The 9495-nt window shown below is 37.4% G+C and overlaps 1 pseudogene; it reads left to right on the top strand.

Annotated features, from left to right (window-relative positions):
* The first annotated feature begins 3026 nt into the window (after positions 1-3026).
* On the top strand, positions 3027-4414 carry LOC105992914 (annotated as a pseudogene).
* The last annotated feature ends 5081 nt before the right edge of the window (positions 4415-9495 follow it).

Genomic DNA, 9495 nt, shown 5'->3' with positions numbered 1-9495 from the left:
CTTCATGTGCTTGCATGCATGTGTATGTTATTGCTTCTCCCTGACACTCTGAAATATGCAAGCCACATGTGGTTGGAAATAGCTCCAGTTAGTTTCCTATATTGTATCTATGGGATCCAAAAATAGGACTGGCGCTGGGAAGGTGGCTCAGTGGTAGAGCACTTGTCTTGCATGCCTGAGGCCCTGGGTTCGATTCCTCAGCACCACAGAAGCAAAAAGAAAAAAGCTGAATGTGGCGCTGTGGCTCAAGTGGTAGAGCGCTACCCTTGAGCTGAAGAGCTGAGGGACAGCGCCCAGGCCCAGAGTTCAGGCCCCATGACTGGACCCCCCCAAAAAAAAATAGGACTGGCATATAAGATTGTTTGGACATATTTGTGGAAGTATACAAAAGAAATTCAAAGGGCCAATTTTTATTTGCATTCTATATTGCAAATCTGTCTTCTTATTAATACATAAAATGACTATTTTAACATAATTATGTACTTTTTAGAACTCCCAAAAATATATTTCAAAAACCAAGTAATATATTTACATTTTATAAAAAGAACGGTTAAACCCCATTGAAACCCCATTTATAAATCAATTTAAAATATTTAGTACTAATAAAACTTCCCTTACCTGAAGATTTTTTTCCTAATATCATTACATCAGTTATATCAGTGAACAAGAAAGCTGGAGGCCCATAACACATTATAACTATCTGAAAGGGAGTTAGTGGATGTAAGTAAAAACCAGAGTGATGGTTTATGTTTAACAAGACAAAGTAGCAGAATATGATGAAAATGTATAATACAAATATATAATGCCATAATGAAAACACTATAAAAATTAATATGTATCAATAAAAATCAGAATTCTTGCCAATTTGCCCCTTTGCAGCAGATATGAGCTCAATATTGTCAAGGTTTAATAGCCACTGCTGACATTAGATTATATGAAAAAATGCCCAACAGAGTATTCTTTTTCCTGAATAGATTTTATTCTTTTTTTAAAAATAAAATTACATGGCACATTTAAAACAGTAACAATAAAGACAGAACTCTTGTGTCCTTATCTTGGTGTTCATTTCACCTAGCATCAACTTATATGGTCATTTGTACATGGTTTTTGAGCTTTTCAGCTCACCGGATAAGATTATCCTATATGAAAACTAATTATTGCAAACAAGGGAAACCATGGAACCTAAATTTCTATGATTTTTTCCAAGTCTTTCCATTTCCTAACAAAATCTGCGGTGTTGTTCTGATGGAGGCATAGAATTCCATTGTGTATATATACCACATTTTCTTGATCCATTCATCTACCAAGGGGCATCTGGGTTGGTTCCCTATCTTAACTATGGTAAATAATGCTGCAATAAGCATAGTTGTGCTGGTAGCTTTAGTACGGCCTTGTTTGTGATCATTTGGGTAAATGCCCAAAAGTGGAATTGCTGGGTCATAGGGGAGCTCTATGTGGAGTCTTTTGAGGAACCTCCAAACAACTTTCAAAGTCATTGAATAAGTTTACATTCCCACCAACAATGCAATAGGGTTGCCTTCTGTCCACATCCCCTCCAGCATCTGTTGTTATTAAAGTTCTTGATTATAGCCATTCTAACTGGGGTGAGGTGAAATCTCAATGTTGTTTTGATTTGCATTTCTTTTGTGGCCAGAGAAGTTCAGCATTTCTTCATGTATCTATTTTCCATTCTTATTTCCTCTTCAGAGAAATCTCTCTTTAAATCTTTACCCCACTTATTAACGGAGCAGTTGTTTCTTTGAGAAATTGTCTTTGGGTGACTTATTTTTTTGAGTGCTAAGTATATTTTAGATATGAGGCCCTTGTCTGTTGTATAGCTAGTGAAGATCTTCTCCCAGTCTGTAGGCTTTCTATTGATCTTGCTAGCTACTTCCTTTGCCATGCAGAAGCTCTGGAGTTTCATGCAATCCCATTTGTCCAACGTTCCTTCGATTTGTTGAGATTTTGGGTTTCTGTTAAGACAATTTCAGCCTGTGCCAAGGAGCCCTAGAGTTTCTCTTATTCCTTCTGGTAATATTTTCAAGGTGTCTGCTTTTACTTCGAGGTCTTTGATCCATTTTGAGTTGATTCTGGTGGAGGGTGATATGTAAGGATCTAATTTTAGTTTTCTACAGCTCCATTTACTGAAGAGACTATCTTTCTTCCATTCTATTTTTTGGCACTCTTATCAAAGATTAGGTGGTTATAGGTCCCCAACAGATTATTCTCCATCTCACTGAAATATATTTTGAAGCATAAGTAGGCAGTATTATGTAATCCTTATTCCTATGTTAAAAGATTATATGAAAGCTGCTGATAAGCAGAAATCTAGAAACTTGGACGGACTGAACACAATCGATAAGCACTATATTAGTCGTTGAGCAGTGACAGCCTGTGTTGCTGACTCAAGAAGTCCTTTTACCTTTCAAAACTTTCCTCAGTTTCTGAAATATGATTTCAAGGTAATCATTGTCATTAATATCAACAAAAGAATCCTTGGATGTACAATACATTTTAAACCATATAGGCAATATTTGTAAAATTCCTCCATGAAATTGTGATGTCATTTTTCTTTCATGTAATCTCATTCATTTTTTACTATGGAGTAAAATGGCTTCATCTATGTTTGATGTAAAGCTGCTTTTCCACAGCTTGCTTTTGCTCCACAGCTTAACCTATGCAATACCATAACAATATGCTCTTTGGGAAAGACACTTCTTAGTAGAGCCCACACCATGTGACTCCAGACCCATGAAGCCCATCTTACACATACTTTCCACAGAGCTGTCTCTCAATTTCAAAATGCTTCTCATTTATTTCCCTATTTCCATTCCAAGACTGTGTTAGAAAGTTTTAGAGAGTGTATGAATATTTATAAAGAATATTAAAGATACTCATAAGTTTTTGACCTGGAAAATTATGTTCCAATACATTTGGCAGGTGAATTATTGGATGGCAAATGTATTTAAGAAATTAACCTAGCCGGAAGTGGAGAGCCGCTGATTGCAGAACTGAGCAGGTGGTACATGATAGCTGATATGCAAAATCTTGTAGAAAGACTGTAGAGTGCAGTGGGCCGCCTGGAGGCAGTATCCCATACCTCTGACATGCACTGTGGGCCTGGAGACAATGCTTCAAAAGGAACAGCTCCATATGTGCAAGCCTTTGACTCCCTGCTTGCTGGTCCTGTGGCAGAATACTTGAAGATCAGTAGAGATCGGAGGAGGTGTGCAGAAACAAGTGGAGATGGTCCATACAATTTCATGAGAAATTGGAACGAGCTCTCCTAGTTACAGCATCTGAGTGCCAACAGCCAGCCAATAATAAGCTTATCCATTTGTTGGCACCCATCTCAGAGCAGATCCAAGAAGTGATAACCTTTCGGGAGAAAAACCGAGGCAGCAAGTTGTTCAATCACCTGTCAGCGAGAGAATCCAGGCCCTGGGCTGGGTGGCTATAGCTCCCAAACCTGCCCGCTATGTGAAAGAAATGCAATGTTTTAGACAAACCAAGTCCTCAAAGAATACCAAGATGTGGATAAGAAACATGTGGACTGGGTCAAAGCCTACTTGAGTATATGGACGGAGCTGCAGACATGTATCAAGGAGTTCCATACCACTGGATTGGCCTGGAACAAAATGGGGCCCGTGGCAAAAGTTCCGAGTGGATTGCCATCTGGACCCTCTGTTGGATCAGGTCCTCCTCCCCCTCCACCAGGTCCACCTCTCTCACCATTCCCTACCACTTCAAGCTCTGATAACTCTGCCTCCCTCGCAGCACTGTTTACGCAGATTAATCAGGGGAGAGCATCACACATACCCAGAAGCATGTATCTGATGATATGAAGACTCACAAGAACCCTGCCCTGAAAGCTCAGAGCGGCCCAGTACGCAGTGGTCCCAAACCATTCTCTGCACCTAAACCCCAAACCAGCCCATCTCCCAAACCAGCCACAAAGAAGGAGCCAGCTCTACTTGAATTGGAGGGCAAGAAATGGAGAGCGGAAAATCAGGAGAATGATTCCAACCTGGTAATTGATGTCACAGAGCTGAAGCAGGTGGTTTACATATACAAGTATGTCAACACGACATTGCAAATCAAGGGCAAGATTAACTCCATTACAGTACATAACTGTAAGAAACTTGGTCTGGTATTCGATGATGTGGTGGGCATTGTGGAGATAATCAATAGTAGAGATGTCAAAGTTCAGATAATGGGTAAAGTGCCAACCATTTCCATTAACAAAACAGATGGCTGCCATGCTTACCTGAGCAAGAGTTCTCTGGACTGTGAGGGAGTCAGTGCCAAATCTTCTAAGATGAATGTTCTCATTCCTCCAGAAGGCGGTGACTTTAATGAATTCCCAGTCCCTGGGCAAAAGTTGGTCACCACAGTGACAGAAATTGCGGGATAAGCCAAGTTCGAGTGGGTTCTTTGCTCTCTCCCTTCACACCATGGGATAAATCTGTATCAAGACGGTTCTTTTCTAGATTTCCTCTACCGTTCTGCTCTTAACTGCTTCTCTGATCAGAGAAGCCCAGCTACCTGCCTTCACTGAATATACCTCAGGCTGAGATTTGGGGTGGGACAGCAGGGCAGTTGATCTTCTGCAGGAAGGTACAGCTTCTCCACATCAGAGCGGCCATACCACCATTCTGGTCTTAAGGGACTGCACTCCTGGACTCTGAGATGTTTCAGCTCTCAGCTTTTTAGGGAAAGGGTTATTCTACCAAAAAAAGCCTCATCCTTTGGGAAGAACAGCAGTTCCAGGAATTAATACAGAATGTGCACACTACTGAATCTTTTTCTAACAGTGAACATGGAGATAGTAGAAGCTGGTGTGATTTCTGGTGGTTCTTCCAATCATACTAACTTCAAGTTGACAAGTGAGGAGAGGGTTTCCTGGACCAAAAGCTGAGGCTTGCCCATCTAGCATTCCTTCCAAGCAGACTTGTCTCCTAGCAGCATTCCAATTTTCTGCATTCCATCCTGAGTCCACATCAACTGTGACACACTAGGTTCTTGTGTCCCAACTGCAGTCGTACTTCCCTGGGTCTTGTGACCTTTCTTTCCTCTGATATCCCTGCCTACCACCTTCCTACAGAGGTGATTTTTAAGAATAAGAAAAAGGAAGCTGGGTGCTAGTGGTTCACACCTGTAATCCTAGCTACTCAGGAGGCTAGGATCTGAGGATCACGGTTAGATGTTAGTCTGGGCAGGAAATCCATAAGACTCTTTCATCTCCAATAAACTACCCTGAAAAAAGCTGGAAGTGGAACTCTAGCTCAAGTGGTAGAATGCTAACCTTGAGCAAAGAGTTCAGGCACAGCATCCTGGCCCTGAGTTAAAGCCCCAGAACCAGCCGAAAACAAGAATAACAAAACATGCCACTCCAAGAATCACATTTCTCCCTTCCTGCTAGATGCCTGCCATCTGTCCTTGTGGCTGCTGATTATGCTCAACAGTTTAGGGCTTTGGTCCAGGCACCTGAACAGAGGACTAAAAACCTCCACTGCAGGTTGGTTTAGGTGTTGGTTTATGTAAGAATCTTGCACAGAACTGCAAGTGTAAATTTCAGTTTCCCCCTCTTGAACACACTTAGCAAAATATGCAATTTTGGGGGGGTGTGGGAAGAGAGATTGTCCTGTGACTTCTATGCATTTCCTAAGGCTTGTGGAAATAAACCTTTATGTACTTAAAGTTATACAGAAAATAGAATAAAGTTAATACCAAAGAAAAAAGAAATTGACTTTGTGAACTCATTATGAAAACTAGGCAAAAAATGTTCATCTCCTTGAACTGATAACAACTGCTCAGATATTGATTTATTTAATTAAAATTATTTAGCAATTATTTATGCCTAATATAATTAAAGTTTGTAATGTTTGGCTAAATATTCATAAATTATTGAGATGAGTAAAGTATAACTAAATGAACACTAGATATGATATTGATATCAAAATTTACTTTGAAATTTGTTCATAGGAAGAACATATGAGTAAGTTGCTATTTAAATGAACTATTAAAATTTTGCTCATCTCATTTTAGAATTGTGTGATTATCATAGGAAAGTAATTACATTAAGGATAAATGACAATTTCTATATTTTAATTGTATTCATAATACATTTCCATTCAATTTTATAAAATGATGGGTACAGGGCAATCATTTATTTTAGTTTCATGTATTGAAAATAAAACGTGACTACTTACAATAGTTTCTCTACAGTACAGTACCATGTACTGTATTCTTATCAGCATTAGAAATCTTCTGTTGACTTATTGTTTCAAACAAATTCTCTATCTCCTCACTCCTCTTAAATGCATGCCTTGATTTCTAATCTATTTCTAGTAATATCATTTGACTTGAAATTCAGTTGAAAATATTTCCCTATAGTTCCTCCTTCTCTGTCTTCTGTATTCTTGCAGTTTTACCTTCATATTTACATGGTTAAATTTACATATGGCTGAATATCAAAGTCTTCAACCAGTGTGAAAACCAGAATATAACTGTTAATATCTTATGCCCAGTGATACTCAAATGAATACTGGTCTCCCTTGTGAGCCAGTATTACAGTTCGAAGTTGCTGAAGAATTCAACTTGTGTCTTGTTGAAACTTCTTGGAAAGTAGTGTGGAGGTTCCTCAAAAACTCCATATAGAGCTCCCCTATACCCAGCAATCCCACTTTTAGGCATTTACCCAAATGATCACAAACAAGACCATGCTAAAGCTACCAGCACAACTATGCTTCTTGCAGCATTATTTACTATAGCTACGATATGGAACCAACCCAGATGCCCCTCAGTAGATGAATGGATCAAGGAAATGTGGTATATATACACAATGGAATTCTATGCCTCCATCAGAAAGAATAACATTGCCCCATTTGTTAGGAAATGGAAAAACTTGGAAAAAATTATATTTTTCTTATATTTTACTTAGGTATAACAAGTATGACTTGTTATAGTTGTTTTATTTTTCATCAACTCTGCCTCAACTTTTTCTGGAATTTCTAATCTTCTTCATTCTGTCTTTAGTGAGTAAAGTAATAGGAGCTTTTTTGAAACAGCTCTTTTCCTTTGTTATTGTGTATCTAATGACTTCACATTTTTCAATAGTTTTTTTTAAGGTCTCTCAAATTATATTCTACTTTATTTATTTTTTTCCTCAAGGTCAGTTTCTTTGCTTCCACATTAAATTGTTATTCAATTTTCTTGGAACTCCAAATGAATTAACTTTTACTGATAGGGGCTTCTATTTTTTTTTTAAAGTTTTTTTTCCTCATTTATTTCTTCAAACATCTTTGAAGTGACAGCCAGAAACCAGTGGCTAGTGCCTGTGGTCCTAGAGACTCAGGAAGCTAAATCCAAAGTAATCAAAGCTCAAAGCCAATCCTGGCAGAAAAGTCCTCAGAACTCAATATCCAAAATAACCAGCAAAAAGCAGGGCTGGAGACGTAACTGTTACGTAAGTGTAACAGTCAAGCAAGCAATCCCAGTAAGTGAAGGCTGTGAGCTCACACTCTGGTACCAGCAAAGAAAAGATGGAAGATATAAAAAGAGAAAACAGTGAGGAAGCAGGGAAAAGATTTTAGATCTGATAAGGTCATATAACATCTGTGGTAATTACTGAACTCTGTCACAGTAGTATGGAAACATAAATAATACACAAACAACAGCGTATATCTAATTACCATTTGAACTTCATTTAGCAGACAAGAAGAATGAATTTGATCTTTTAACTATATTTTGATGACCATGGTTGTATCGTGGATTCTTCTTTTTCTATACACAAGTGAGAAATATCCATGGGTGTCCCTGAGTGCCTATAAAAATGTATGCATGCAAGTTTTTACAAATGACTGAAACTTGATTTAAGCAAAAGTGTATATGTGTGCATATGTATATAACTGATGTGTCAGTCTATGATGTGGGTTAGAATATGGAAGTGCTTTTTTGGATCTATAATTGTATTTTTCTTCTAAAGAAAGATCCAAGGCTGCAGCAACATCTTGCACATATCTGTGAATTCTGAAGCCTTGACAAGCTTCTCTTTTATCAGGGAAATAATGCAATGATTCAAATGCTTTCAAAGAAACATTCTGGTCTCCTTTTTTTTTAACCTTCCTACAAGTTATGGTAGGGAAAAAAAGATGGAGGAGATGTAAAAGAGGGAAGCTGACAAAACAGGATACTAACATTTCTTTGGGATAATTCTAAACCATATTTAAAGTACTAAAGGTCAACTTACTGAACAAATTACTTCCTCTCTGACTAATTTTAACTGCTATTTTTAACCTTGAATAAGCAAAACCACCTACTTCGTTGTTCAATTCATGATGTACAAATCAAACTACACCCTCTGGACTTAATCTATTGTTTCCATCATTAATTGTTGGCTCCAAAAGTATAAAAATAGTGCAAGAACTGTTTTACCTTCTGAATGGAATATAAGCTGTTTTATTCCTTTAGTTTTTGATCACCTGGGCTAAGATAGATTCATTAACAAATACAGGTGCTTCTTTTTGGATTTCAGCCAGCTTCTGTTTCAAGTGGTTGAGCTGGAGTAGGTTTTTTTTTTTGTTTTTTGTTTTTTGTTTTTTTTTTTTACCAGTTAGGCAATTCTTGTTTACTATTTCTGAAAGACTGATGGCAAGTTTCTAATGGTTTCTTAATGATTTAAAATTGTTTCTATGTACTCATAGACAGTTAATCTTTAACAAAGCAGTTTAGGATTGGATTTATTTGTAAATATGGTAGAAATATTAAACTAAATTTGAGAACAAAAATTGTCATAGCATATTCACAAGGCATCTTAAAATTATTTGTATTACCTTTATATAGTTCAATAATGGAGCTTTGATGTAACATCTCAACTTATGTGTACACTGAATTTCAGTGTTGCTCCTCTCATCATTCCCCCTCCATTATCCCAACTCCGCCCATCCCCACAAGCTCCCTAGATCTGTTTTCACATATGTACCCTGAGTATTACGACTGCATTCCCCTACTATTCCTATCTCAATTTGTCTACCTCCTTCCACTTCAACCCCTCCATTCTCAGATACGATATATCTCAGTTACCTGGTATTCATTTTGTTACTGTGTCTGATAATTGTTCAAAGGAGTTACATCATAGGAATCTGCCCCTCTGCATACTATACTTCAGTCAGTTTGACTGTATACATATGCATGTGTCAGTATATTAGAACTAATATATGTTTAATGTTTATAATTTATATCTAGCTAATACATATGAGAGATAGCATGCTTCTTTGTTTTCCAAGGCTGAATTTCTTCATGCAAATTTTTTCTGAGTCTATTTATTTCCATTAAAAGTCAATCTTAGTGATTCTGTCGAAGTCAGTTACAGACCACTATTTCAATATTATTTTGAAAAAGAAAAAAAATGTAATAAAACTAAGTTTCTTAGAATAGTAAGTTTGGGGGAACATATTTTAGAACTTTCTAAAAGCAAAGTATAAATTTTACACA

This window comes from Dipodomys ordii, unplaced genomic scaffold (genome assembly GCF_000151885.1).
Source record: "Dipodomys ordii isolate 6190 unplaced genomic scaffold, Dord_2.0 Scaffold90, whole genome shotgun sequence".
Taxonomy (NCBI): domain Eukaryota; kingdom Metazoa; phylum Chordata; class Mammalia; order Rodentia; family Heteromyidae; genus Dipodomys; species Dipodomys ordii.
This window is presented reverse-complemented; position numbering and strand designations above follow the sequence as displayed.